Below are 22,829 nucleotides of genomic sequence, written 5' to 3'. Positions count from 1 at the left end.
GGGAAAGTAGATTTTGTAATATGGGCATTTCTTTTATTGAATTTTATCCAAGTCCAAAAACATAGAGAATCCTTTAGCATCATTCTGTAACTACTTAGCCTCTCCCCAAAAATATTTTAATGTATGACACTTGGAAATTGACAGCTTAGACAGAAACCTCTTTTGAGACTCACGGAGATGGCTCAAATTAGCAGCTCCAGGGGTGACTTTGAAAGGGACATAGCTGTAAATATTCACTCTGTGTTGAGCACTGCAATCCTCAAAAGCAAATTGTTTTTACACTGCACAGAATGTACATCATTGTCCCTTGATGGAATGCAACTTTTCACAAGATGAAAAATCATCTAAAATGATGAAATATTAAGAAATGTAGGGGCGATGTGTTCTGTTTTTCAGTTTTATCTTCATATGAGAAAAAAGATATTAAAGCTGAGGCACTGTAAAATAATGACTATCTCCTGGGGAACACATCTATGAAATGCCACAGAACGCAGAAATTACCAACTCTTTGCAAATGGTTGGCTTTATGGAAAGCTGAGGTCTTCACAATGTAAGGTCTTTTCCAGACAAGAAAGAGGAGATAACTTCAAGTTGGGAATGAAGAGAGGAGGAAGGTGTGATGATAAAGAATAAACAAATGCTGTCGCACACCACAGTGAGGATAAAGTCAAAAATGAAGGAATGTCCCAAAGCAATAGATAAATGTGATATGGTTGTGAAAGAAGTGTTGCCTGGGAGTTCTTAAATGGAAAAGTTGAAATTCACCATGAAACTTAATTTTGTTCCTCTGAAATAATTTGAAAAACCAATTCCCTCAACTCCTAACATTCATCTCCTAGCAAAATAAATGTAAAGAGCAGAAGGTTTATATGTGTGTATATATAGATATATATACACACACACATACATACATACACACATATACATGCATGCATACACACATGCATATATATACACACACGTACATACATATATATATACACACATGTACATACATACATATAATAGATTTAACTGTATTTGTTTTATTCATCTCATGAATTTGCAGCCACAGAATGTATGTTTTAATCTTAGGTTTGGGGGAGGAGGCATGAAAGAAAATCAGAAACAGAAATCTTAGAATTAAACTCAAATTAGTCCTGTAATCCCTGCACTTTGGGAGGCCGAGGCAGGTGGATCACTTGAGGTCAGGAGTTCAAGATCAGCCTGGCCAACATGGTGAAACCCCCCATCTCTACTAAAAATATAAAAAATAGCTGGGTGTCGTGGCTCACACCTGTAATCCCAGCTACTCAGGAGGCTGAGGCAGGAGAATTGCGTGAACCCAGGAGGTGGAGGTTGCAGTGAGCCAATATCACACCACTGTAATCCAGCCTGAGGGACAGAGCAAGACTCCATCTCAAAAAAAAAAAAAAAAAAACCAACCTCAAATTAGACCAGGACACTAATTCTGAATTTTCTGTGAATATCAAAGGAGGGATGGAAGAAGTAAGACGTTGAAGAGAAAAAGAAAGGCATATATCTGTGCCCCGCTAATAGCATCAAAAAATACATGACTCTCTTTGTGACATCTACTGCGAGATTGAAGACCATTCTTAGCAATCAGACTGTTGACATTCCCGAAGATGTCAACATCACTGTGAAGGGACACAGTTATTGTGAAGGGCCCCAGAGGACCCCTGTGGAGGGACTCCAGTTACATCAGTGGAGAACTCAGTCTCCTTAGAAAGGAAAAGAAGAGGCTCCAGGTTGACAAAGTGTGGGGAAATAGAAAGGACCTGGCTACCATTGGCACTATTTGTAGTCACAAACAGAACATGATCCAGGGTGCTGCATGGGGCTTCTGTTGTTAAGACGAGAGCTGTGCATGCTCACTTCCCCATCAACATTGTTAGCCAGGAGTCTTTTGTTGAAATCTGAAATTTCTTGGGTGAAAAATAAATCTGCAGGGTTTGGATGAGGCCAGTTGTTGCTCAGTTAATATCTCAAGTCCAGAAAGAGGAGTTAGTTCTTGAAGGAAATGATATTGAACTTGTTTCAAGTTCAGCTGCTTTGATTCAGCAAGCCACAACAGTTAAAAACAAGGACATTGGCAAAGAGCAGTGGCTCATGCCTGTAATCCCAGCACTTTGGGAGGCCAAGGTGGGTGGATCCCTTGAGCTCAAGAGTTTGAGACCAACCTGGGCAACATGGTGAAACCCCATCCACAAAAAAAATACAAAAATTAGCCAGGTGTGGTGGCGTGTGCCTGTAGCCCCAGCTACTTGAGAGGCTGAGGTGGGAGGATGGCTTGAACCCAGGAGGCTGAGGCTGCAGTGAGCCATGATCATGCCACTGCACTCCTGCCTGGGTGACAGTGAGATCTTACCTCAAAAAAAAAAAAAAAATCAGAAAATGTTTGGAGGGTATGTATATCTCTGAACAAGGAACAGTTCAGCAGCCTGGTAAATAAGATCTAAGAGTTGTCCAGCTACACAAACAAGATGCCAGATCATTCCCCAGACCTATGTGTGATGTTTAATAATTCAATAAAATACCTCAATTGAAAAAACACCTGAGTTTGAGATTAAAAGTAAAGACATAAAAATGTGTAGCATTATTCCAAGTAAAGTAATGTAGAGTATAAGAAATTACGTTTAATCTATTTTTCTGAAACTATAGGGAGAATTTTCCTAAAACTTAATTTTAGGAAGATTCTCCTTCTAAGGAATGTATTTTTGTATCAGATGTTTATTAATTCTCTCTCTCTGAAAGGCATTTTCAGCTTTCCCAAGTTCCAACTGTTATTTTCTTGGTTTCTTGAATGAATGAGCGCCACTTGGTTCACCGACCACCCTAGGTCTGCTGGAGAATGGGATCGAATCAGTTCCCAACGAATCTGAACAATTAAAGCAAATTCATTAGGCTCTTATGCTGCTCTGTGCTCCTATAACGTGCACTGGGATTGGTACGTGAGAGGTTTATCTGCTCATTTTATTGTTCCTTGCACTGAAGGCCCTTGAACACTAGTGGCAAGGCTGATGGGACAGTCTTTCCCAGTAAAGCATATTCTTGGCGGAGGCTTAGTACCAATCACGTGGCAGATCAGAGACTCTGCCAGGGTCCTCGGGCCAGACTGGAACTGAGCAGGTCACTCTTGCTGCAGAGAGAACTGTCAGTGTTTGGGAAGCTCTCTGGAGCACCGAGAGCCTCCCTTCCCAACAATTCATCCCTATCCAGGGTTCAGGGATTCCCGTTAGCAGATGTGACCTGAATCATGCATTTGCAAACTTCATTCAGTTATTTTATTTTATTTTATTTTTTAGACGGAGTTTTTGCTCTTGATGCCCAGGCTGGAGTGTAATGGTGTAATCTCGGCTCATTGCAACCTCTACCTCCTGGGTTCAAGCAATTATCCTATCTTAGCCTCCCAAGTAGCTGGGATTACAGGCATGCACCACCACGCCCGGCTAATTTTTTGTATTTAGTAGAGACGGGGTTTCACCATGTTGGTCAGGCTGGTCTCAAACTCCTGACCTCAGGTGATCCACCTGCCTCAGCCTCCCAAAGTGCTGAGATTACACACGTGAGCCACTGTGCCTGGACCAGTTCATCTATTTAAAATAGCTGCCAGTCACTCGGGTAGGTCAACTAAGCAGGCATTTTCCTCCCATAAGTGCAGTGGCAAAAGAAATATGAATGTAAATGAAACTCTGTCCTCTCATGATGTTTCTCATCCCAGGTAACATCTTTCTATAATATTCTTAATGAGAAGATGGAATTTAAAAATATTTGCAAAACAAGCCAGACATGGTGGCTCACGCCTGTAATCCCAATATTTTGGGAGGCTAAGGCAGGAGGATTGCTTGGGTTCAGGACTTTGAGACCAGCCTGGGTAACATAGTGAGACCTTGTCTCTACAAAACATCATAAAAGTAGCCCGGTGTGGTAGTGTGCACCTGTGGTCTTACCTATGCAGAAGGCCAAAGTAGGAGGACTTTTGAGCCTAGAAGGTCGAGGCTACAGTGTGCCATGATTGTGCCATTGCCCTCCAGCCTAGACAACAGAGTGGGACCCTGTCTCAAAAAAAGAATTGCAAAACAACAATAAAAATGCAATTTTATCAGAATTGATATATCTGAGAGGGACTCTTTCAAGCATATGAGAGTTGTTCGGAAACTGGAATTCATTTTCCCCCAGGGTAGCAAAATTATAAATGGTAGTTAGGTTCACAGACACAGAAGTATTTTATCCATCATGTTCCTGAAGGACTGTATTTGAGCTACCTAAAACCAAAATAGCAAAACCAGCTTAAAATTCAATGTAACAAAATATGAGAATCTAAGTACCTGAACAAAAAGTACCCAAGTTTCCAAGATAAAATTTGTCACGGTTCATTCTAATGCTTCAGTTTCAGTTTTAGAACAACCACAAAAATGCATTGCAACTCTCAGAACAGGAGCAAAATTCCAATTTTGTAAATGTGAGGCCCTATTTCACAAATGCTAAGTAAAATTCATTAGTTGCTATGAAAACTTAAAATTTTAAAAATATTTGCATATGTTATATGTACTACTTTGGAACGGTTTACTTTGGTCTTTTTTCTGATTATAAGAGCAAAACATACTCATTACTAAAACTGCTGGATATTTTCATCAACCAAAGACATATAACAATTTGAGAAGCATTTATGATTGGAAAACTTCTCAGCTTTGGGTACTAACAGTGAGTCTCTGCAGTGCTTTTGCCTGGAGCCGCTCCCATTCCTCCACCCTGTTCTGCTATCACAGGGGTTCTACCAGGGCCACCTGTAAGCACTGGCATTTTCACTGCCATGGTCAAGGGGGTTCACTGGATTTGAAGCAGTGGACAATGCCTATGCACAGCAGTGTTATTGATGGACATGATCCTGGCAACAGGCGAGTGGAGTGGGATTGGGGCAAGCGTCTGGCTGATGCGGGCTGCACGTGTGTGCAGGGCAGACCATGGGGAACCTGGCTATCCACAGTTTCCCAGCACGCTCAGAGGAAACATGAAAGGGCCCAACAAATAGTGAATATCAGGCAGACTTGAAAATGGAAGAAATTTAAATGCAACTTTTGTGCTTCAAAAGCCATCATTACCTGCCACACACTGGGAGAAAATATTTGCAAATCATATATGTCATGAAGCACATACAGCCAGAATATATATTTTATTTATTTATTTTTTTCCAACTTTTAATTCCAGGGTGCATGTGCAGGATGTACAGGTTTGTTGCATAGGCCTACGTGTGCCATGATTATTTGCTGCACAGATCAATCCATCACCTAGTTATTAAGCCTAGCATCTATTAGCTATTCTTTCTGATGCTCACCCTCCCCGCCAGCCCCCAATAGGCCCCAATATGTGTTGTTCCCTGCCACGTGTCCATGTGTTCTCATCATTCAGCTCCCCTTATAAGTGAGAACATGTGGTATTTGGTTTTCTGTTCCTGCATTGGTTTGCTGAGGGGGAGAGAGCAGAATATATATTTTAAAAACCCATGAAACTCAACAATAAAAAGATTAAAAACCCATAGCCAGGGATGGTGACATGTGTCTGTGCTCCCAGCTACTGGGGAGACTGAAGTGAGAAGATGACTTGAGCCCAGGAGTTTAAGACTGCAGTGAGCTACGATTATGCCACTGTACTCCAGCCTGGGCAACAGAGTGAGACCCCATCTTTCGATAGATAAATAAATAAATAACAAAAACCCAATTTAAAACATGGGCAAAAGATTTGAATAGACACTTCACCAAAGAAAATCTATAGATGGCTAATAAGCACATGAAAGGATGCTCAACACGTTAGGCCAGTCACACTGGCTCACACCTGTAATCCCAGCACTTTGAGCGGCCCAGGTGGGAGGATTGCTTTAGTCCAGGAGTTCTAGGTCAGCCCTGGCAACATAGCAATACCCCATCTCTACCAAAAAAACGAAAACAAAACATTAGCTGGGCATGGTGGTGTGCACCTGCAGACCCAGCCACTCAGAAAGCTGAAGAGGGAGGACCACTTGAACCTGGAAGGTCAAGGCTGCAGTGAGCCATGGTTGTGCCACTGCACTCCAGACTGGGCGACAAAGCAAGACTTTGTCTGGAAAGAAAAAAAAGATACTCAACACCTTTAATCAATAAAGAAATGCAAATTAAAATGGAAACACAATGAATAAAACAAAAAAAGAAATAGAAAAAAACATATTGGAAAACCACGATGCCCACAAGGATGGCTATAATAAAAAAAAAAAAAAAGACGAACAATACCAAGTATAATGAGGATGTGAAGAAGAAACTGGAACCCTAATACACTGCTGGTGGGAATGTAAAGTAGCACAGCCACTTTGGAAAATAACTGGTCATTTCTTAAAACATTAAACACAAGCTTCCCATATGACTCAGCAATTCCACTCCTAGAACCCTCCCTATGAGAAATAACAACACAAGTTCAAATAACAACCTGTATGCCAAAAACTGAAAACAATCCAAATGTCTGTCAACCAATGAATGGATAAGACAAGTTATGGCCCGCGTGCTATTCAAGAACAAAAAGCAAAGGACAATTGATTCATGTTACAGCTTGGATAAACCTCAAAAACCCTGTGCTAACTAAAAAAGGCCAGACACAAAAGACGACATATTGAAATATTCCAATGTTATGAAAGTCAAAAAAGACAAATTTATAAAAACAAAACATCAGTGGTTTCCTAAGGCTAAGGGAAACAGGGCTAGCTGCAAATAGACATGAAAGAATATTTTGGGATGATGGGACTATTCTTGAACTGAAGTATGGTAACAGTTGCACAAACCCATAAATATAGTAGAAATTGTTATACTGTACACTAACAATGACAAAATTTTATGTAAATTATCCCCCAATAAAGCTGTTTATGGCTGAGTGTAGTGGCCTAAGCCTGCAATCCCAGCACTTTGGAGGCCAAGGTGGGAGGACCACTTGAGGCCGGGAGTTTGAGACCAGCCAGGGCAACATAGCAAAATCCTGCCTCTACCAAAAAAATTAGCCAGGCATGGTGGCATGCACCTGTAGTCCCAGCTACTCAGGAGACTGAAGGAGAAGGATCACTCAAACCAAGGAGGTCAAGGCTGCAGTGAGCCATGATTGTGCCACACTGCACTCCAGCCTGGGTGACAGAGTGAGGCCCTGTCTCAAATTTTTATTTTTTTTATTTTTATTTTTATTTTTATTTTTTGCGATGGAGTCTCGCTCTGTCACCCAGGCTAGAGTGCAGTGGTACAATCTCAGCTCACTGCAATCTCCACCTCCAGTGTTCAAGCAATTCTCCTGCCTCAGCCGCCCCAATAGCTGGTACTACAGGCATGCACAACCACCCCCAGCTAATTTTTTTTGTATTTTTAGTAGAGACGGGCTTTCACCATGTTGGCCAGGCTGGTCAAACTTCTGGCCTCAAGTGATGCACCTGCCTCGGCCTCCCAAAATGCTGGGTCAATTGTTTTAAGAAATGTAAAACAATAGGATAAAGCAGTTAGTGGATCCCTTGCTTATCTTGCCCTACAATAGAGTATTTTCTGACTTTTATTCTTAAGTCACGTTCAAAGCATCAGACCTACTTGATAAAACTGTGACTTGAACGACTACTTCAGATTTTCATCTCCATGAGTCTGAGAAGCAGATACCTAGTGAGTAAATCCTCCTGAACATGATATTCCTCGTGACAGATACCCGGAGAGCCAAAAGTCTAAGGCAGGAATTATCACCAGCTGCCTCGTGTCCCATTGCTCATTTGACAGTGTTACTATGCTGTTCCCTTATGTACCAAGACAGTGTGGAGCCTGTCCTCTGATAAATGGAAGGGCAGCAGGGAGAACAGGGTGCTCTAGGAGCTCTGCAAAGGTCAGGAGATGGGGCTCCTGGACTCTGTCACCACCTGCTACTGGCTGGTCAGGGAGCCTTGAAGAATGCAGCACCTAAGTTCTTATTAATGACATTCTTTTTTTTTTTTTTTTTTTTATAAAAGGCATAATGAAGCTTACCTGGTCTTAAGTCAGAGTTTTTGGCAAAATATTATGTTTCCTGTCCCTACCATTTACTTTTATGGTTACGTGGCCAACTGAGCGATCGATCAATTCTACCTGATTGATCAATCAGGAAGAAAACTTAAGTTTCTTGCCTGTAGCAAAATTTCACAAAGGAGGTTCACTCCAAGCCATAGCTTTCTGAAGCATAGTCTACCCCAGTTGCCCTCTTTCCCTTTCTTGAGCTCCTAAGTCTCATCCAAGCCTCATGCAACTAGTCCTTTTTTTGGTGTAAAAGATCCATGAGGCTGAGTTCTGGGCTCAGTTTTGCCAGCCCCACAAACTCCCATCTTTGTTGCCCCCAGGAGAGGCCATGACTACACCCTTGAGAACTTGGCCCTTTCCACTCTCTGTGTTCCGCAGCCCCCTTTCTCATAAGCTGTCCAAACCTGTCTTCCTGAGGACAAAAAGAACTTCACTACAGGGTGAAAAACTATCTTCATAATCTGCAAATGTGGCTGCACGTGACAGGAATAATTTAACTACCAATTAAAGTGTGTGTGCTACACAAGCACTTCTCATCCTCATTTGCTTTATCAGTGTTCATTTATGAGTCCATTTTTTTCTGTCTATTACTCTACACCCGTCGGTAATGAGACCTTAGCAATAGCCTTCCTGTCTCCTCTTGCCAAATCTGCCATCACCACCCCTTTCCAGCACCACAGACACTATCGTGAGGACTGCCCAGACAGCCATCAGGCCAATCTTCTTAGACACTTGTTTTTCATCTCTCTCTCTCGCTTATAAATCTTCTGTGATTCCCCATCACAAGTAGAATAAAGCTAAAACATCTCCACTTGACATTCCTGAGTTTAGCCGGCTCTTTCTCCGTTGCATTTCTCTTGTCTTAATAGATCGGTTCTATGTAGGCATCAGCCAAGAAGAATCCACTGGGCTAGGTTACAGAAGAACAAGAATAACTTCAAAAGCACTTCACAACTACCCCATCCAACTTCCTCATTTTACTCACTTCACAGATTCAGACAAAGTTCCAGACACACTCAAAGACCTGGTGGAGTAGGAAGTGGAGATAATTCTGCTGCATTCTGAAAACCACACCATTAAAACAGATTAATTCCTGGTGTTCAGAGAACAATTTACATTGCTGATGAATTCATTACTTGTGCCACAATGCTTTCTTACCCATTGCTTGGCTGAAAAGAAAAAAAGTCTCAAACCGCATAAGTCCCCAGAAGAACAAAACAGACTGCAGGATATTTTCATCTCATTTTACTGTAAGCTTAATAGACCTTAAAGCAGTTAGTTTTGAACTTTACTATGTGTCAGAATCACCCGAGGCCCTCATTCAGATGCAGATTTTAAGGACCCAGAGACTCTCATTCAGCGGATCTGAATACGGGGCCACAAATCAACAGTTTAAATAAGCTCCCAGTGAACAGCACACCATGAATCACTACTTTAAGACATTTATAGACAATCAACCACATTTCACCAGATTGTGTAATCATTTTCTGCCCAGTATTTTTCCAATCTGCTTTAGGCTAGAGTAAAAGTCTGTGAAAAATTCATACTCAATATACTGTTAGGAATTTAATGCTTTAACATTGGAGAACATTTGCATTTTAAAGAGAATGCCCAAAGAGAGCAAACATTTACCTCAAAGCAATGAAGCTCGAAGGTTGATTCTGAGTTTCAACCATCATCATTAAAGGTGTGGGGCAGTAAAAAACACCCTCTTTAATATGCAAATGTGCTCTTGTACTATTTAAATAAAGGAAGCAGTCTGATCAGCGGAGTTACCTGTTTTCTGAGGTTTGTTTACACCGTGCTGTTTCAAATGTAGGCTTACTAATCTATCATGGTTTAGGCTACTAGTGAGAATAAATAATATTATTAACTTCAGCTCACTCTTATTAGCATCTCTGCCCCAAGATGTGTGAAACTGGACGTGTTCTATCTCCCAGAGTCTCCTTTGTTAAAAGAGAATGATTACAGTTCCTTCCTTGTGTTGATGTGAGGATTAAGTGAGTTACTTATGCACTATTCCTAACGCTGTACTTGCTATGTAGGAAGTATCCACTAATGGTTGGTAATTGGCACTATGATAGGGGCTGGGCAAGCAGATTTGCAGAGACAAAATTCCTGCCCTTAGGGAGATATGCCCAGGTAGCCAAGGGAGCTAGGGGAGGGACACTTACCAGGATTGGAACAAAGAATGCCTGATGGAAATGACATCTGAGGGTTTTTGATGGATGGGTAGAAGCTTCAGGGAGGAGGATGCAGGGTCTGTGGAAGAATATTCGGATAAAAACAACAGCTTGTGCAAAGTGATGAGTAAAAACTTGGCTTGTTTAAGAGAACTGCAAAAATAGTTTAGTATGGATGAAATATAATTAATGGAAAGCATGCATCCCCGTGACCTGTACAGACAGACAGCGCCCCTTGTTTACAAAGATTCTGTGCTTTTTAAATGTTCTGTTGTTATCATCTTGAAGTTACTAATTTTTGGACAAGAGACCTTGCATTTTTACTGTGCCATGGGCCCTGCCAATTATGGAGTTGGTCCCGAGGGCAGATGTGATAGCACGCTTCATCAGAAAATGTGTAAGTGTAGGATTACTCATAGACAGGGGAATACGGGTATTTATATGAGAGGAATTCATGTAAAAATTAATGTCAGTCCCAGAAAAAATCTTGAAGAGTGTCACGCACGTCCATGTGAAGAGACCACCAAACAGGCTTTGTGTGAGCAATAAAGCTGTTTATTTCACCTGGGTGCAGGTGGGCTGAGTCCAAAAAAGGAATCAGCGAAGGGACATAGGAGTGAAGCAGTTTTACAGGATTTGGGTAGATAGTGGAAAATTACAGTCAAAGGGGTTGTTCTCTGGCAGGCAGGGATGGGGGTCACAAGTTGCTCAGTGGGGTAGCTTCTGAGCCAGGAGAAGGAATTTCACAAGGTAATGTCATCAGTTAAGGGAGGAACCAGCCATTTTCACTTCTTTTGTGATCGGTCAGTTGCTTCAGGCCATCAGGATGTATATGTGCAGGCTTGGGCTCAAAGGCCCGACATTCCTGTCTTTTTATATTAATAAGAAAAATAAAACAAAATAGTGTTCAAGTGTTGGGGCAGCGAAAATTTTGGGGAGTGGTATGGAGAGATAATGGGCAATGTTTCTCAGAGCTGCTTCGAGCGGGATTAGGGGCGGCATGGGAAGCTAGAATGGGAGAGATTAAGCTGAAGGAAGATTTTGTGGTAAGGGGCGATATTATGGGGTTGTTAGAAGGAGCATTTGTCATATAGAATGATTGGTGATGGCCTGGATGAGGTCTTGTATGAATTGAGAAACTAAACAGAAGACAGAAGGTCCAAATAAGAGAAGGAGAAAAACAGGTATTAAAGGACAAAGAATTGGGAGGACCCAGGACATCTAATTAGAGAGTGCCCAAGGGGGTTCAGCATGATTATTTGCTTGGTTGGTGAGTTTTTTGGGCTCCAGCCTTGAGTTTTTTTATGTTGTCATATACCAGGCCAGATTGATTTAGGTAAAAACAACACTCTTCATTTAAAAATATACCAAGTCCTCTTTTTTTAGCAGTGAGTAAGCCAAGGCCTCAGAGATTTTGGAGGAAAGAAATGCAAAGCCAGGAATTGTTTGTTAAAGAAGGATTAGAAATGGCTACGAGAGAGTGAGTGAGATTGATAGTGTGGTGGAGATAGCTGGGGAGAGATAGATGGAGGCATAAGAACCGGACCGAGAATAAGAGTGAGTATAAAAGTGAGTATAAAATAGGTATAAAAGTAAAGAATAGGACTTCATCATGGTGAAAGTATTGGAATGTACCTTGCCACTGAAGATCTGCTATCCACTTCAAGAGATACTTACGGGTGGCAGTTTGAGGTAAAACCAGGAGCCACTGAATACCAAGAGCCTGAGAAACTGCTTGGGTGATTTGACTAATAAAGGCTGGTCCGTTATCAGACTGTGTAGAGGTAGGAAGGCCAAACTGAGGAATTATGTCTGACAGAAGGGAAGAAATGACGGCGGTGGCCTTCTCAGACCATGTGGGAAAGGCCTCTATCTATCCAGTGAAAGTGTCTACCCAGACCAAGAGGTGTTTTAGTTTCCTGACTCGGGGCATGTGAGTAAAGTCAATTTGCCAGTCCTGGGCAGGGGCAAATCCCTGAGCTTGATGTGTAGGGAAGGGAGGGAGCCTGAGAAATCCCTGAGGAGTAGTAGAATAGCAGATGGAACACTGAGAAGTCATTTCCTTGAGGATAGATTTCTACGATGGAAAGGAAATGAGAGGTTCTAAGAGGTGGGCTAGCGGCTTGTAATCTACATGGAAGAGGTTATGAAATGATGACAGAATAGAATGGGCCTGTGAGGCTGGAAGGAGATATTTTTTTGGTCTAAAAACCATCTGCCTTGAGCGGGGAGGGATTGATAGGCGGAAACTTCAGTGGGAGACTATATAGGAGTGACTGATGAGAAGGAGAAAAACTGGCCATGGGGGACAGAAGTAGGAATATTGGTTGCTTTTGTAGCTGTCTTATCGGCATAATTGTTGCCTTGAGCAATGGGGTCTGAGGCCCTTTGATGGCCTTTGCAGTGAATGACTCCAGCTTCCTTTGGAAGTAAAGCAGCCTTGAAAAGAGTTTTTATTAAAGAGGCATTAATGATGGAGGACCCTTGCATACTGAGGAAACCTCTTTCAGCCTATATAACAGCTTGGTGGTGCAGGATATGGAAGGCATATTTAAAGTCAGTATAAATATTGTTGCATAGTGAGGGCCTGAGTTAAGGCAAAGAGTTCAGCTTGCTGAGAGGTAGTGGAGTGGGGCAGAATGGTAGCCTCTATGGTAGATGTGGAAGATACGATAGCATAGCCTGCCTTTGCTGGTGAGTGGCGATTAGGCCTGGTGGAACTGCCATCAATAAACTGTGATCAGGGTGAGAAACAGGAAAGAAGAAAATATGGGGAAATGGAGTGAATGCCAGGTGGATCAGAGAGATACAGTCATGGGGGTCAGGTGTGGTATCAGGAATTTTGTGGGGGGCCAGCCTAAAACAGTGAGGTCAAGTTGTTTGTACAGAAAGGCTACAGGGCGCGGTCCTGGCTCTTGTGTAAGAATTCCGACGGCACAGCCCTGCACTTTGGCTGTGTGTAATGAAAAAGGGCTGGGATGAGTTAGGGAGAGCTAGTGTGGGAGCAGCTTCTAGGGCTGTTTTTAAGGATTTCCTTTTGTGAGTTTATATAATGGTTTAGTCAGGATGGCAAAACCAGTTATCTAAAGGTGAAAGTACCTAACAATACCTACGAAGGAAAGGAGTTGTTGTTTTGTAGAAGGAGTTGGGGTTTGGGAGATTAGCCAGACATGATCAGCAGGGAGAGCACGTGTGTTTTTATGAAGAATTATGCCAAGATAGGTAATGGATGAAGAAGAAATTTGGGCTTTGGAGGGAGATACGTGGTATCCCTTTGAGAACAGATGACAGAGGAGCAGGAGGGTGTCCTGTTGGGAAGATTTGTAGGAAGCCTGGCCATCAATACCCACAACAGTTAGGGAGGCAAGGGAAACAGGCCCTTGAAAAGAAGTTAATGTGGAGTGGGTAGCCTCTGTATTAAGAAGGGGACGGATTTACCCTCCACTGTAAGAGTTACCCAAACCGTCTGTGATGGTCTAGGAGGCCTTTACAGTGATTGGGCAGCGTCAATCTTCAGCTGCTAAGTCGAGAAGATCTGGGAAGAAGTCAGTCAGAGAGCCTTGGGCCAGAGTTCCAGGGACTCTGGGAGCCGCTGCCGGGCAAGTTGGACAGTCCGATTTCCAGTGGGGTACCGCACAGATGGGACACAGCTTAGGAGGAATCCTGGGCTGCAGGTATTCCTTGACCCAGTGGCCAGATTTCCAGCACTTGAAGCAAGCTCCTGGGGAAGAAGGTCCTGAAGGAATGCCTGGCCACTGCAGTTCAGGCATTTTGAGGTTCTTGTGTGCTGGAGATGTGGCTGGGGTTTGTCTCACAGGGGAGGCAAGTAATTGCAACTCTTCTCTATTGTACACCTTGAAAGTGAGGTTAATTAAGTCCTGTTGTAGGATTTGAGGGCCGGGATCTAATTTTTGGAGGTTTTTGTAATGTCAGGAGCGGATTGGGTAATAAGATGCATATTGAGAATAAGACGGCCTTCTGGCCCCTCTGGGTCTAGGGCGGCAAGGTGTCTGAGGGTTGTTGCCAAACTGGCCATGAATGGGGCTGGGTTTTTATATTTGATTAAAAAGAGCCTAAACGCTAACTGATTTGGGAGAGGTCGGATAAAGAAAAAGGAGCATTAACCTTGGCTATGCCTTCAGCTCCAGCCACCTCTTTAAGAGGAATTTGTTGGGCAGGTGGGGGAGGGCTAGTCACGGAACAAAACTGTAAGCTGGACCAGGTGTGAGGAGAGGAGGTGACAGAAGGATTATAGGGTGGGGGAGCTGAGGCTGAGGAAGAATTGGGACCTGGCTCAGTCTGGCGAGGAGCAGCCTGGGGAGGAGGGGAGAGGTCAGATGGGTCTGTAGAAAAAGAGGATTCAAAGGACTCAGAGCTTGGGGTGGAAACTGAAGGAACAGACAGGAGAGAAAGAAGAAAGATTTGGGATGAGTGGCATTGGGAGCAGAGACTAGGGAGGGACTAATGTGTAAAAGAATGCCTGGACGTCAGGCACCTCAAACCATTTGCCCATTTTTTGACAAAAGTCATCCAGGTCTTGCAAGATAGATAAACCAAAAGTGCCATTTTCTGGCTATTTAGAACAATTATCGAGTTTGTACTGGGGCCAAGTGGTGTTGCAGAAGAAAATAAGATGCTTAGGTTTTAGGTCAGGCGAGAGTTGAAGAGGTTTTAAGTTTTTGAGAACACAGACTAAGGGAGAAAAAGGGAGAATGGAGGGTGGAAGGTTGCCCATAGTGAAGGAGGCAAGCCCAGATAAAAGAGAGAGTAGAGATACAAAGAAGGGGGGCGGTGAGCAGCCCTGGGCTGCAATGTGGGAGAGGAGCCAAAGCAGGCGTCCCCACAATTGACTTGCCACCAAGAGAATGTGGGTGAATGATGAAGGCAGGCATCCCTGTGGTGATCAGACACCAATGGAGTATGGGCGAATAATCAGGCAGGTGTCCCTGCAGTGATTAAACACCAAGGGAAGACTGTCTTCCCAAGTCCGTGACTGGTGCTGGAGTTTTGGGTCCACAGATAAAATGTGTCTCCTTTGTCTCTACTAGAGAGGAAAAAGAACTGGAATTGGAAGGACAGGGAGATTGAAGGGTAGGGAGACAGGGAGATTGAAAGGTAGTTGGCTGGGCACAGTGGCTCATGCCTGTAATCCCAGCACTTTGGGAGGCTGAGGTGGGCAGATCACAAGGTCAGGAATTCGAGACCAGCCTGGTCAACATGGTGAAACCCCATCTACTAAAAATACAAAAAATTAGCCGGGCATGGTGGCTTGCACCTGTAGTCCCAGCTACTCAGGAGGATGAGGCAGAAGAATCACTTGAACCCAGGAGACGGAGGTTGCAGTGAGCCGAGATCATGCTGTTACACTCCAGCCTGGGTGACAGAGCTAGACTTTGTCTAAAAAAAAAAAAAAAAAAAGAAAAGAAAAGAAAGGTAGCGAGAGAGGCTGGAGAAGGGACTGAAAAGACCGCTTACCCGATTTGAAATTGGTGAGATATTCTTTGGGCTGTTTGGTCTGAGGACCTGAGGTTGTAGGTAGATCTCCTTAAGGAGTGAGGGCAAGGACAGGGGACCAGTCTCCCAAAGGAGTCCTCCTGTCCCGGGTTTCGGCACCAAATGTCACGCACTTCTATGTGAAGAGACCACCAAACAGGCTTTGTGTGAGCAATAAAGCTGTTTATTTCACCTGGGTGCAGGGAGGCTGAGTCTGAAAAAGGAATCAGTGAAGGGAGGTAGGGGTGGGGCAGTTTACCAGGATTTGGGTGGGTAGTGGAAAATTACAGTCAAAGGGGTTGTTCTCTGGTGGGCAGGGACAGGGGTCACAAGGTGCTCAGTGGGGGAGCTTCCGAGCCAGAAGAAGGAATTTCACAAGGTAATGCCATCAGTTAAAGGAGGAACCAGCCATTTTCACTTCTTTTGTGATTCTCCAGTTGCTTCAGGCCATCTGGATGTATATGTGCAGGCTTGGGCTCAGAGGCCTAACAAAGAGCTCTTTCTCTAAACTTTAGAACTCAGCAAGCAATAGTTTTTGCTTCACTTAGGTTTTTTAAGTCATCCATATGAACATACATGAACTGTATCACACATTGGCTGTCAGTGAGGAATTTATCTTATTGTAGCTAAGGAAGTGTGTGATATTTTATTCTTCTGGTGATGGCTCCCCTCTGAAAGTCTCTTGTGCACCCTCCTCTGCCAGAATTAATCATTGCTTCTAGAATGTTCTTAGGGTATCTTTGTATATGGGTCTTTCATAATTATCAGAAAAATTCCTAGAAATGAAATTGCTAGGTCAAACAGGAAATACATTTTTCATTTTGATAGATATTTTTAAATTGTCCTCAGAAGAGTAATGCCAATTTACATTCTTCCTAACAGTATATAAGATGTCAGACTTGAAATACTTTTGCCAACACAATGTAATACCAGAAATTTTTATTTGGTAACTTGATAGATAGGATTAGTATTATTGTATTATTTAATTGCATTTCTGTTATTTAAAAAGAGGTGAAGTATCTTTTCATATACATATTTAAAAGCCATCAGAATTATTATTGTATTTTTTAAGACAGAGTCTTCCTCTGTCGCCCAGGCTGGAGGGCAGTTGCCCGATCTTGGCACACCACAACCTTCACTTCACTGGCTCAAGTGATCCTCCCTGGCCTCAGCCTCCCAAAGAGCTGGAACTACGGGTGCATGCCACCACACCCAGCTAATTTTTGTATTTTTTGTAGAGACAGGGTCTTGCTATGTTGCCCACACTGGCTTTGAACTCCTGAGCTCAAGTGGTCCACCCACTTTGGCCTCCCAAAGTGCTGGCATTACAGGCATGAGCTATGGCACTCAGATGATTTGAATTATTTCTGTGAACTGCCGGTCCATGTTCTTTGTCAACTTTCCTGTTTATAATTCATCTTTGTAATTGATTTATAAGAACACTTTATATATATTAAAAATAGTACACCTTGTCCCTCATATATTTACCAGCTTGTCATTTCCATTTTTCCAGGAAGAAAATCTTAATCTGTACATAGACAAATTTACCAATCATTTCTTTGAAAGATTCTGAGATATTTCATTTTTAGAAAACCCTTTGTACTCTGAAAGTAGACATTCTCCTGAATTCTCTTTTTGAATTTTTATGGTTTCACTTAAAAATATTTTTTTAACATCTTGAAACACTTGCAACTTGCTTTGGTGTGATGTATAAGTTAAGGAAACAAATTTTTTCCCAATTGTCTCAACACCCAATTATTCAAAAACAAATTTTCCCCACTGATTCAAATCGCCACCTTCATTATAATTTAAATTCTCATCTATTTTGCATCTCATTTATAGTTCTGTATTTTGTTCCATTGATTTGCCTATCCATGAGCTGATGTGAAACCGGTTCAGTACTTATGGCTTTTATAATCAATTTGTTTCTTTGTTTGTTTGTTGTTTGTTTGTTTGTTTTATGACAGAGTCTCACTCTGTCACCCAGGCTGGAGTGCAATGGCATGATCATAGCTCACTGTGTCTTCGAACTCCTGGGCAAGAGTGATCTTCCCACCTCAGCCTCCAGAGCAGCTGGGACTACAGGAGCATGCCACAACACCCAGCTAATTTTTTTACTTTTAGTAGAGACAGGGTCTCACTATGCTGCCCAGGCTGTTCTCAAAGTCCTGGACCCAAGTGATCTTCCTGCCTCAGCCTCCCAAAGTGCTGGGATTACAGGCATAAACCACCGTACTTGGCCTGTAATCTACTTTGATATTTGATGGGGCTGACCCCTTCTCATTACTCTTGTTTTTCAAAAACTTCCTGAGTGTTACCTGTTTACTTTTCCATATGAACTTTATAAGCATCTTGTTAGGTTCCTCCCAAAATCCTGTTGGTGACATGATCAGATCTGAATTTCAAAAAGATAATTCTGGCTACAGTGTGAAGAAAAGAGTATATGTAGGGAGACCCACAAGATACGCAGAGGTTCACCAGAGATGAGGGGAACTTGGACAAGGATCGTGGCAGTGGAGATGGAAAGAAAACAGGATCAAGTGATATGGAGGAATAAGAATTGTCAGGACTTGGTGATGAATGTGATTTAGCAGCTTAGGAAAATGTAAGTGTTTTTTCTAGTCTTGCTTAGAGCAGTCCTAGACTTTAGTCCAATTCCAGAAAAGCCCCAGTCCACATCAATCCAAAAATACAGAATTAGTTTTATAGTTGCCCTAAAAATAAGGGTTCTCTTGGGGAAGGACCTGGAGCTCTTCTGTAGAGAGATATCACAGGTTCAGACAAGATACCCCAAACTGAATGGCCCTTTATGAGAGATACCAAACCAGCTCTAGAGCATTTGATAGGCTGAAGAGATGTCCTCCTGACCCCAAGCCTCATTCTAAATGGCAATGGTATTCTGAGATATTATGTCACATCACATTTGGGTCCTGGAGATACAACTTGTGGTTGGTGAAGAAAAAAGTATGATACTGCAACAGTTTTCCTTTGCTCAGTTCCTCAAAAAGTTAAGCAGAATTACCATACCATCCAACAATTCCACTGCTAGGTATATATCCTAAAGAACTAAAGCAGGGACTCAAACAGGTCCTTGCGTGCTAATGTTCATGGCAGCATTATTCACAATAACCAAAAGGTGGAAACAACCCAAGTGGCCCTCAACAGATGACAGATAAGCAAGATGTGATACATACATACATACAATGGATTATTCAGCCTTAAAACCGAATGACACTCTGATCCAGGCTACAACATAAATGATCACAGAAAACATTATGCCAAGAGAAACAAGCCAGACACTAAAGGACAAATATTGTTTGTCTTCACTTCAATGAGCACCTAGAGTAGTCAAATTTATAGAGACAGAAAGTAGAATGGCGGCTACCAGGGACTAGGTGGAGGAGGAAGAGGGAGTTATTGTTTAATGGGAATGGATAGTGGTGATGGTTGCACAACCTTGTGAACTTAATGCCACTGAATTATACACTTGAAAATTGTTAAAATGGGCTGGGAGCAGTGGCTCACGCTTGTAATCCCAGCACTTTGGGAGGCCAAGGCAAGCAGATCACTTGAGTTCAGAAGTTTGAGACCAGCCTGGCCAACATGGTGAAACCTTGTCTCTATTAAAAATACAAAAATTAGGTGGGCATGGTGGTGAATGCCTGTAATCCCAGCTACTTGGGAGGCTGAAGCAGGAGAATCACTTGAACCTAGGAGGAAGAGGTTGTAGTGAGCCGAGATTGTGCCATAGCACTCCAGCCTAGGCGACAAAGCAAGACTCCGTTTCAAAAAAAAAAAAAAAAAGAAAAAGAAAATGGTTAAAATGGTAAATTTTACTTCATGTATATTTTACTACAATAAAAAAAATTAAGTTTCTTCTTTCCTAGGAAAGAACTGGTCTTGGGAGAAGCACCTCCTCTCATCACTGGGACAAATTATGATCATGTGACTATGTTTATAAATCATATCTCTGCAGCCTAGGTATCACAGAGTAGACAATGCACTCTCTCACACAAAATGATACAAAATATTTTGGGAAACAAACTGTAAAGCCTGCATCTCCGGAAATCCCCTCCCAAAGTGGCTAACCACAAAGGGAGGAAACATAACAGGGTGAAACCAAAAGTTTACAGTCAAAACTTAGAGTCCATGTTACCTCATTCTGTACTAGATAGATGCAGTGCAAATGTGCATTCAGGAATGATAGGATTGGAGCATTTAAGCTGTCTTTGCTTTAGTCTTTGCTCCACATTCTAGGGATAGTCTTATCCCCAAATGTCTTTTGAAGCAAACAAGTTTGAAGCATTTGGCTAAACAAATGCTGTTTAACTCAATTTTCAAACCACCTGAATATGCAGTTACCAGAATTAGTATCCATTGAAAATATCAGAAGACAGCTAGGGACAAAACTGAGTTACTTTCAGTCAATGTGGTGTTGCAAATGAACACTGAGCTAGGAGGCTGTCAAGCTGCCCATACTACTTCCATGACCCCCCCAAAAAATATTCCAGAGGACAGCCTTAGTGATCTGTCATAAAATATGGGAACATATACATGCATACATGCATGAACAATCTACAGAATGAATAGTAACATGGTATCCAAAAAAAGGAAAGCATAATTGATTAATATCATGCTCATTAGTGGCTATCAATTACTTATAGTGATGAATTTCTTTGGCCAAGTTCCACACAAAAAACAAATTTTTCTAAACACATAGTTGACATAGGATTGAAGAGTGTGCATCCGCTCAGCTGTTGGCTTTGTGATAGGACATGAAGGGTAGGAATAAAGGGAAATGCGTCTCAAGGGAGGAAGGCAACAGTCCTTTCGAGAGTCATTGTTGGCCAGGCGCAGTGGCTCATGCCTGTTATCCCAGCACTTTGGGAGGCCGAGGTGGGCAGATTACCCGAGATAAGGAATTTGAGACTAGCCTGGCCAACATGACAAAACCCCATCTCTACAAAAATACAAAAATTAGCCAGGCGTGGTGGCACATGCCTGTAATCCCAGCTATGTAGAAGGCTGAGGCAGGAGAATCAAGCCTCTCGGGAGGCTTGAACCCAGGAGGCAGAGGTTGCAGTGAGCCGAGATCGTGCCACTGCACTCCAGCTTCTAAATTTCTAAGGATTATTTTTTCTAATTCTGTGAAAAATGGCGTTGGTAATTTAATAGGGATTGTGTTAAATCTGTAGATTTCTCTGGAAAGTATGGTCATTTTAATGATATTGGTTCTTCCAGTTCATGAGCATGAGATGTTTTTCCATTTGTTTGTGTCATCTATGATTTCTTTCATCAATGTTTTGTAGTTCTCCTTTTAGAGATCTTTCACCTTCCTGGTTAAATATATTCCCAGGTAGCTGAGATCGCGCCACTACACTCCCGCCTGGGTGACAGAGCAAGACTCCATCTAAAAAAAAAAAAAATGTGTAGCTATTATAAATGGGTTTGCCTTCTTGATTTGGTCCTCAGCTAGATCATTCTTGATGTATACAAATGCTACCAATTTCTGTACATTAATTTTGTATCCTGAAACTTTCCTGAATTTATTTATCAAATCTAATAGTTTTTTGGTGGAATCTTTGGAGTTTTCTAGATATAAAATAATATCATAGCAAATAATCTAATTTGACTTCTTTTCCAATTTTGATGCCTTTTATTTTTTTCTCTTGCCTGATTGCTCTGGTGAAAACTTTCAGTACCATGTTGAATAAGAGTGGTAAAAGTGTTCTTGTTCTAGTGCTTAGAGGGGACGCTTTCAACTTTTCCCTATGAAGTATAGAGTTGGCTGTGGGTTTGTTGTATATGACCTTTACTCTGTTGAGGCACATTCTTTCTATGCCTAGTTTGTTGAGGATTTTTATAATGCATGAAGGGATGTCAAATGTTATCAAGCATTTTTTCTGTGTCTATTGGGATCATCTGGTTTTGTTCTTAATTCTGTTCATGTGATGTATCATGTTTATTGATTTGCATATGTTAAACATTCCTTGCATCCCTGGGATAAATCCCATCTGATTATGTGTATTATGGGTTTTTTTTTTTTTTTTGAGACGGAGTCTCACCCTGTCACCTGCACTGGAGTGCAGTGGCATGATCTCAGCTCACTGTAACCTCCGCCTCCCAGGTTCAAGCGATTCTCCTGTCTCAGCCTCCTGAGTGGCTGGGAGTACAGGCATGCACCACCATGCCCGGCAAATTTTTTTTTTTTTTGTATTTTTAGTAGAGACGGGATTTCACCATGTTGGTCAGGCTGGTCTCGAACTCCTGACCTCATGATCCGCCTGCCTCAGCCTCCTAAAGTGCTGGGATTACAGGTGTGAGCCACTGTGCCCGGCCATGTATTATGTTTTTGATGTGCTGCTGGATTCAATTTTCTCATATTTTGTTGAGGATTTTTGTGTTTATGTTCATCAGAGATATTGGTCTGTGGTTTTGTTGTTGTTGTGTCCTTGTCTGGTTTGGGTATCAGGGTGATACATCTCCTTGATTTTTCAGAACAGTTTCCAGAGGATCAGTATTAGTTCTTCTTTGTATGTTTGGTAGAATTTGGCCATGAATCCATCTGGTCTTAGACTTTTTTTTTTTTGCCTTGGGGGATTTTTTTTATTACTAATTCAGTTTTGCTGCCCGTTATTGATCCATCCATGTATTAATCCATTTTCACACTGCTGATAAAGACATACCTGAGACTGAGAAATTTACAAAAGAAAGAGATTTAATGAACTCACAGTTCCACATGGCTGGGGAGGCCTCACAATCATGGTGGAAGGTGAAAGGCACATCTCACATGCCAGCAGACAAGAGAAAAGAACTTGTGCGAGGAAACTCCACTTTATAAAACCATCAGATCTCATGAAACTTGTTCATTATCACAAGAACAGCATGGCAAAGACCTGCCCCCATGATTCAATTACCTCCCACTGGGTCCTTCCCACAACACATGGGAGTTGTGGGGGCTACAATTCAAGATGAGTTTTGGGTGAGGACACAGCCAAACTATATCAATCCAGATGTTCTGTTTCTTCCTGGTTCAATATTGGCAGGTTATGTGTTTCCAGGAATTTATCAATTTCCTCTAGATTTTCTAGTTGATGAGTGTACAGCTACCCATAAT

General features: G+C 42.2%; 1 protein-coding gene and 1 pseudogene across 1 annotated transcript in view; both read left to right on the top strand.

The window, feature by feature from the left end:
• The window catches only part of MALT1 (MALT1 paracaspase), a 212,314-nt gene that overhangs the window by 96,321 nt on the left and 93,164 nt on the right, over positions 1-22,829 (top strand). The gene's annotated exons all lie outside the window — the stretch shown is intronic.
• Positions 1,540-2,452, top strand: LOC129492640 (large ribosomal subunit protein uL6-like; annotated as a pseudogene).

The sequence above is a fragment of the Symphalangus syndactylus genome, chromosome 1 (genome assembly GCF_028878055.3).
Source record: "Symphalangus syndactylus isolate Jambi chromosome 1, NHGRI_mSymSyn1-v2.1_pri, whole genome shotgun sequence".
Taxonomy (NCBI): domain Eukaryota; kingdom Metazoa; phylum Chordata; class Mammalia; order Primates; family Hylobatidae; genus Symphalangus; species Symphalangus syndactylus.
The sequence above is the reverse complement of the archived record's forward strand: the minus strand, read 5'-3'. Positions and strand labels throughout refer to the sequence as shown.